This window comes from Trematomus bernacchii, unplaced genomic scaffold (genome assembly GCF_902827165.1).
Source record: "Trematomus bernacchii unplaced genomic scaffold, fTreBer1.1, whole genome shotgun sequence".
NCBI lineage: Eukaryota > Metazoa > Chordata > Actinopteri > Perciformes > Nototheniidae > Trematomus > Trematomus bernacchii.
The window spans coordinates 689188-697819 of NW_022987614.1; the positions used below are offsets into that span (position 1 = coordinate 689188).

At 40.1% G+C, this 8632-nt stretch overlaps 2 non-coding genes across 2 annotated transcripts; both read left to right on the top strand.

Moving 5' to 3' along the window:
- The first annotated feature begins 1834 nt into the window (after window positions 1–1834).
- LOC117483796 lies at window positions 1835–2025 on the top strand. Its single transcript, XR_004556024.1, has one exon. It is a non-coding gene; the product is annotated as a U2 spliceosomal RNA (small nuclear RNA).
- A 2772-nt stretch (window positions 2026–4797) lies between these two features.
- LOC117483800 lies at window positions 4798–4988 on the top strand. Its single transcript, XR_004556028.1, has one exon. It is a non-coding gene; the product is annotated as a U2 spliceosomal RNA (small nuclear RNA).
- The last annotated feature ends 3644 nt before the right edge of the window (window positions 4989–8632 follow it).

Below are 8632 nucleotides of genomic sequence, written 5' to 3' on the forward strand. Positions count from 1 at the left end.
GAGTTTGTCGGGTATATATATATTAAAAAAAGACATGATACAGTCAGGGCTGCCAACATTTGAGTTCAGCTTGGAGTGAGATTTTTTTTTTGTTGAACCGAAAAAAGAAACGTTCATTTGTACAGTGTTACAAATGTATTGAACATGTACAAACGGGTTTCCCATTAATGTACCGGGCGCTACAGTGGAATACGCACATACACAGTGTACCCGCGACTCTTACAATGAAGGCTCGATCATCAGCTCACAGCATATAAAATGGCATATAGGTGTAAGCAGAGGTAAAGTGATATTTTATAAGTGTGGGGGGGGGGGGGGGATTTTTTTTCAATATTGAAGTTAAATGCATCAACCTGGTGCACTTTGAGAGCAAAATGAATTTATGGATACATCTCTCAACACCCATATGAAACAGAACTGTAAACAGATTTTCTTTTTCTTTATGGATATTTTACAAATCACTCACCTTTTAAACTGTATTCTTGTTTTACTGTCATATAGTATTTCATAACTGTTTTCATTTATTCTCATAAATGGTGACCAAACCGTTTGAGACCCACTGAGATAACTAGACTAAAGTTAACTATCTAAACACAGAGAGTCCCTTACCTCACTGTAGTTATCTCTCTCAGTCTGACAGCAGAGAGCTCTCCCTTTCCTTGTTTTAGAAACAGCTTCTAATATCCCTTAGCGCAGCTAGCTAACCAGATGCTAACAACAACAATGCAAATAGTGAGTTTGGTAGAAATATACTGTATAATAGTAAAGTTATTTAAGATGATGCCATATTTTTACATGTAAGATTTTACATTATAAATATTCCCCAAAATTATTCAAAAGCATATTCTTCCAAACTCCTTGCTGTAGTATGACACACAGGAGACTATTGATGTGTGTAGTGAGTTTGGTAGTAATATACTGTATAATAGTGATTGAATATTATTGTATTCTCTTTTTTCGGGGGTTGCACTTTCCCTGAGCACTCGTTTCTTCTCCGGCTGCGGATAGAGACCAATGTAATGTGTCCAGCCCGGAGGACGGCGCGTATTGGCTTTTTTTTTTATCAAAATGTGATTGTAGTTCGTTGTCAACCTTACCACGGTACTTAGGAGACGTCATTTGTGTCTGAATAACGTTTTGTTCATGAGTTATTGATCCGTGAAGTCTCATTTTGTAGACCCCTCGGTTTGCTGTTCCTTCACTTTATTTTTATATACATTTATTTTGGACGAAAACTTAGCGTGAGGAAAGGCAAGTGTGGCGTGAGTGCGTGAGATATGGGTTAATTGCGTGACTCTCACGCTCAATGCGTGAGTGTTGGCAGCCCTGAATACAGTGGGTGTTTCTCAATGTCGAGGAAGGCTCCTCCAGAAAATGTATCTTCGACATAAGAGTAGCCTGTAGTATACACAGCGTGCCGTTCACGCAGTTCTCCACCAGAATCCACTGGAGCTCTGTTTGTCTCCACCCAGCTGTTACACATGCTTTCTTCCTTCAGAGAGGAATTTTGAAATAACACTATGTTATGTTCGCGTTTATGATTAATATTACCTTAGATTTGCTTAAGTTACAGGTCATTTTCTGACAGTAAATACGATAAAAATGTATTTCAGGGGATACTATTCTAATTGGACTAAAACGTGACACGTGACCAGACTGTTCTGGAGCGGCACCAACGACATTACTGAAAATAGAAGATTCTGCTGCTGTTCTTGCCCTTTTCTCACCTGCTGTGTTTAGTGTGCCCGTGTACTTTGTTCCTACAACACTTTGAAACCGTGAGTGAAGGTGACTGTGCGGGGAATCACTCTCCCGCCTCCAACTGTCGATTGGTATCGCTTCTCGGCCTTTTGGCTAAGATCAAGTGTAGTATCTGTTCTTATCAGTTTAATATCTGATACGTCCCCTACCCGGGGACCATATATTAAATTGATTTTTGGAATTGGGAGATGGAATAGGGGCTTGCTCCATCCACTCCACGCATCGACCTGGTATTGCAGTACCTCCAGGAACGGTGCACCCCCTCTCATTGTGAATGATAAAATAATGGTTGCTTAACCAATCAAAGAAGATAGGCACATTTGAATACAACAGCTTTTAGGGTTGTTAGGCTTCATGACGCTTGAAACTTTTCAAATAATTGATGTGGAAGAGTTACACGTGCAAACGGTTCACACCAAGCGGCAAACTCCTTAATGATTATTAATTGGTGAGTGAATTGTTTTATAACGAGACCCTTTTATTTATATAGGTCTTAACGTTTTTGCATAGATTAGGGCGTGGTCACTTTGATGGACAGGTACGTGCCTCACTGTTAGCTAACAGCAACTTGTCCACTCTGCTAGGCTACAACGTTAGCTAGTTGTAGTTACTGTACTTGATATATATACAGTTTAGTTTAGTTTTCTCCTGTCAATAAAGATGTGAAAAATAATAAAACAGTATTACAAAAACACGTCTGGAGTTTATTTCTGTGTACAAATGTCTGTGTATATTTATAGTATGTATGTATACATCATAGTGTGGGAAACAAAGATAAAGTCTAGTATGATGAAATAAAGGTCACAGTAAAGTACTTAGTCGAAAATATGAAAATAGGACATAAAACACACATTTAAAAGAAGTAATTTGAGTTTGTCGGGTATATATATATTAAAAAAAGACATGATACAGTGGGTGTTTCTCAATGTCGAGGAAGGCTCCTCCAGAAAATGTATCTTCGACTTAGATAAGAGTAGCCTGTAGTATACTATGGGCTCAGAACAGTCTCATAATACACACATGCACACAGAAGGATTCACACTTGTATTTCATGATCCACAAAAGGATTCACACTTGTATTTCCGGATCCACACTTGTGTTTTTCAATGCACACACAAATGTGTTCCGTTTCATATACATGTAAATAAAATCCAAATACAGAAAAAAGTTTTACATATGTATTTTTGATCCTCACATATTTGTTTTCCGTTTAAATCCCCTGAACCTGCAAACACAAACCGCTTTCTGTGCATGGATCGCTGTGCATTCGTGTGTGGGTTTTTTGAGACTCCCCTGACGGTCACCCGATTCGTACTTGTAATTTTTTCTATCTATAGCCAATCAGATGTCTCCTCAATTCTAAGCCAATCACATGAGCGCGCCCCCACGAGGGTAGATTTCTTGCGTTCATGTCACTTCATATACGCATTTTGCGTAGTCCGGAGCAGGGTTTCCGCGGACAGAATTTAATTTTACCGGACAAATTTGAAACTTACCGGTCATGTTTCAATAATAATAATAATAAGAATTGTGTAGCAGCGTTTCCGTTAGGTAATTACCGGACTATGACCGGATAATAACACGGGAGTAAGGATCATCTCTTTCCTCTCTCCCTCCCTCTCTCCTGACAGCCCGTCAGTTTCTCATGCAGCTCGCTAAAACTTCACTCGCGTTTATGTCCATATCGATCAGATCCACCTCTCCTGATCGGCCTTTATAGAGAGCACCGATCAAACTATTAAGAGTGAATATCGGCCGATAATGACCGGCGGGGCTCCCCCCGTTGACAGTTCACTGTCTAGCACTGGCTTCGTAGTGCACTGATCGATTAGGCTAAACTAACCTGTAGCTGCTCCCTCCACACTCACAACAACTTCATACAGACATAAATAAAGCAGCTGATCGCCATACAGGAAACACACATTTAAAACAGTTTTGCCTGCCGTTTTTGTGTACACAAGCATTCATTAATGGTTCGGAAAGTGGCACTGTACCTTAATAATATAAAGGCTTGTATTTGCGTGCATTTCCTGATCGGAAAGTGGCAATGTACTGAGAGTGGAGGTGTCCTGAGATTAGCGCCTGCAGGCAGGCTCCATGGACCTGTCAGCTCCGGACAGCGCAAAATGCGTACATGAAGCGCTACGTCATGAACGCAAGAAATCTACCCTTGTGGGGGCGCGCTCATGTGATTGGCTTAGAATTGAGGAGACATCTGATTGGCTATAGATAGAAAAAATTACAAGTACGAATCGGGTCACCGTCAGGGGAGTCTCAAAAAACCCACACACGAATGCAGAGCGATCCATGCACAGAAAGCGGTTTGTGTTTGCAGGTGCAGCGGTTTTAAACGGAAAACAAATATGTGAGGATCAAAAATACATATGTAAAACTTTTTTCTGTATTTGGATTTTATTTACATGTATATGAAACGGAACACATTTGTGTGTGCATTGACAAACACAAGTGTGGATCCGGAAATACAAGTGTGAATCCTTTTGCGGATCATGAAATACAAGTGTGAATCCTTCTGTGTGCATGTGTGTATTATGAGACTGTTCTGAGCCCATAGTATACACAGCGTGCCGTTCACGCAGTTCTCCACCAGAATCCACTGGAGCTCTGTTTGTCTCCACCCAGCTGTTACACATGCTTTCTTTCTTCAGAGAGGAATTTTGAAATAATACTATGTTATGTTCGCGTTTATGATTAATATTACCTTATATTTGCTTAAGTTACAGGTCATTTTCTGACAGTAAATACGATAAAAATGTATTTCAGGGGATACTATTCTAATTGGACTAAAACGTGACACGTGACCAGACTGTTCTGGAGCGGCACCAACGACATTACTGAAAATAGAAGATTCTGCTGCTGTTCTTGCCCTTTTCTCACCTGCTGTGTTTAGTGTACCCGTGTACTTTGTTCCTACAACATCGAGTCATACACTCATAATGTTACTGAAACACACATTGAAACCGTGAGTGAAGGTGACTGTGCGGGGAATCACTCTCCCGCTTCCAACTGTCAGTAGGTATCGCTTCTCGGCCTTTTGGCTAAGATCAAGTGTAGTATCTGTTCTTATCAGTTTAATATCTGATACGTCCCCTACCCGGGGACCATATATTAAATTGATTTTTGGAATTGGGAGATGGAATAGGGGCTTGCTCCATCCACTCCACGCATCGACCTGGTATTGCAGTACCTCCAGGAACGGTGCACCCCCTCTCATTGTGAATGACAAAATAATGGTGACTTAACCAATCAAAGAAGATAGGCACATTTGAATACAACAGCTTTTAAGGTTGTTAGGCTTCATGACGCTTGAAACTTTTCAAATAATTGATGTGGAAGAGTTACACGTGCAAACCAAGCGGCAAACACTGGAGCAGAGCCGGGACACCAATGCGGAAGTGCCACAAACTGCAGTTCATCTATTGGCCGATGGGCGATCTGCAGAAAGGAGGAATTTCCATAGACCCCCATGTTAAAATGCCCAACTTTACAGCAGAAATAAACATGTTTCTACCCCTGGATGCAATAACAATTATTAAGACATACTTTAGGTTTATTAAAGCCTGTTTTTAAAGAAGGAGACTAGCATTAGCCTACATTATGTATATTTTCTACTTTTTTAATGCTATTTTATTTCTATTTGAGATGTTTACATTTTGAATTGTTTATTACTAGTCTTTTAATTTCTCTAATGTACAATGCCTTGTCTTTTTATGCTGCTGCAATGCAAACATTTCCCAAATTGGGATCAATAAAGTACTTCTTATCTTATCTTATCTTATTAGACTTAAAGGTGGGGTAGGTAATTCACTTCAGAAACACTTTTTGTTATATTCCATGGAATGCTCTTAACATCCCGATAGAAATTAATATATGAAATGCTTTGACAATAAATACATAAAATCTGTGGAAGCCGTGGCGCTGTGAAAAGCACGACCAATCATTTGAGCCGGCCCGGCTAAAATAACTGGATGGCCTACCTGCCTGTCAGCCTTCCATCTGTGCACAAACTTATCTCGTGCCCTCATTGGTCATGTGCGCGTTCGTGTGTGTTGGAGGAGGGGCTCTGTAAGGAAGTCTGAAGGAAGGGGCACATTTTTTCCGCTTGTGTACTTTCAAATCCTAGTGCACTCGAGCTGGTTTCTCCATTCTTACCTATACCCCACCTTTAACATTTTAGTTATTTAGTGGATGTTTTGGCACAGTGCTACACAACCAATCAGTAGAATGAGCTACAGTCACTTTTTTTTAACAATATGAGCAAGAATAGTGAAGTATAAAGGTCAAAGGTTACAAATATACTTGTTTTGAGTGATTGATTTACTAGAGAATTAGCAGGGAAGTACATAATCGTTTTATGAAGCTCTAAATGCACTTCAATTGCATACAGAATATGACAATATGACAATGACAAACACGTTGTGGCTAAAGCTCCAGAAAAATCTAGCAAATACATTTTTTGAACTTTTTGTCCCACTGTTGTTCTCTGACAAACTTTTTTAGGTCAAGGATGAAGTCTTACACATAAGGTATTGAGACATAAGTCATCATACCTCAATAGCAACCATTGTAGTCTTTGACCTCTTTAGATACAATGAAAATACGGCAGGTTCAGTCGTGCATGTGATTTGCAAAGTTATTCAGATTACTTAATTGACTAGAAGTGGATCATTAGTGACCTCATGTGGTGCTATCAGACAGTTACTAATGTCACTATAATTAGATTTTCAAACCCCCTTTGACATAACCTTCCTTCAAAGAGAAAACTATATTTAAAGGTAGAGTAGGTAAGTTTAAGAAACCGGCTCGAGATCGCTAGAATTTGAAAATACACAACCGGAGAAAATCTGCCACTTCCTTAGGAGCCCCTCCTCCAACACACACGAACGCGCACATGACCAATGAGGGCACGAGATAAGTTTGTGCCCAGATGGAAGGCTGACAGGCAGGTAGGCCATCCAGTTATTTTAGCCGGGCCGGCTCAAATGATTGGTCGTGCTTTTTACAGTACTACGGCTTCCACAGATGATATTTTTTTATGGATTTTTTGTCAAAGCACTTCAGATATTCATTGCTATCGGGATGTTAAGAGCATTCCATGGAATATCACAAAAAGTGTATCTCGAGCCGGTTTCTCAAACTTACCTACCCCACCTTTAAGTTTGTTATCCAACTCTTGATCAATCCAATCATAAATACTTTGCTGTGTAACAATGTCTCTTCGGTAAAAGTCCTTTAAATCTTCTTCTATTTAACACTGATTTATCAGACTTGTGTCACACAGAAACATGTTTTAGATGCAGTCTAGATGTGCATTTCTGCATCGTTCTACATGATCTAAGATGCTTAAACGCACCACAGAAATGTGATGTTGATCTCTATTCTATTTTATTTGTATTCACGTGCACTATTTTATCAGTTTTATTGTGTTGCACTGTTGGAGGAGCCTGTGGCCTAAGATTTTCATTGACATATCTACACTATAGCTATGTACACATGACAATAAAAGCCTTGAATCTTTGAGCATGGAAGTCCTACTAAAAGAGGAACACAAGTCAGGTCAATATATCTCCAAGATTCTCTGTGCAGAATGAATCTGTTATGACTTAATAGGCAATGAGAATGGAAAGCGGTTGTAGCAGCTTAACCTCTGATATATTGTACCCCTCATTTTGTCTGAAAGGAGTGTGAAATTATACAAACAGGCCGACTTTAAGCTGCAGAGTCAATATCACTATAAAGTAACTTTGGTGTCCTCATCAGAATCACTCAGTCATCATGAAAATGTAGCAGAATAATGAAACTGAGGTCTTATTATAAATGGCCAAACATTTACACACATATCAGTACAATGATAAGTCTCTTGAAATGTGTTTTATACCGTTTTTTTTTCATTGGATGTATGTGATGTTGGCATGTCCCACACACTGCTCTGCTAACTACAGTGTGTGTAATAATGGTTGAATGATACTATATACAAAAAATATATATATGGTTTTATTGTCCACAACAAGTTATTAGAGAAAACGAGTAATTTTGATCATGTATATTCTATTTTCATAATCATATTGAACATTTTGCATGTGTCCCTGAAATTGCTGTCCACCCTGTCATTATGGGGTAACTGCCCCTATAAGAAACCCTCTGATGTTTTTAGTGACATTACTACCACCATTTTGTCTTTCTTCAATGGAGGCTGAAACAGTGGCTATTGCAGAGTAAGTATTTACACTTATATTTCGTAATTGTAATCATATTATATGCAGAATGAATCTGTTATGACTTAATAGGCAATAAGAATGGAACAAGGTTGTTGCAGCTTAACCTCTGATACATTTTACCCCTCACTTTGTCTGAAAGGAGTGTGAAATTATACAAATCAGGCCGGCTTTAATCTGCAGAGGGCATACGGCTCTCAAACCCCTCTCTGATGGTATTACCAGCACGCCATTGTTCAGCGTTCATCCTGGGCTAATTTTGTGCTGGAGCCGTCTGGCTCAGGTCACATGGTTCCCTGCTGTCAGGCCTCTGTGGACCCCCCCCGAGGGTCCCCCTTCTGCTGCTGGCTCTCCACCATCTGGAGCCTCACAGGACAATCCAAAGAGGAGGAGGAGGAGGAGGAGGAGGAGGAGGAGGAGGACCAGAGGGTAAGATGTGGGATGAGGAGGGACCCTGGCTCCATTTTTTAGACGAACATGACAGTTTTGCTTAATTAATTGATTGTAAACAAAATCAGGCGGGAAATTGAAAGAAGGAAGGAAAAGGAGAAAGGGGGGGCCCGGCGGAGAAGAGGCAAAAAGGAGGAAAGAGGGCAAAAGGCCAAGAAGAGGAGAGGGGGGGACGGGAAGAGAACGGG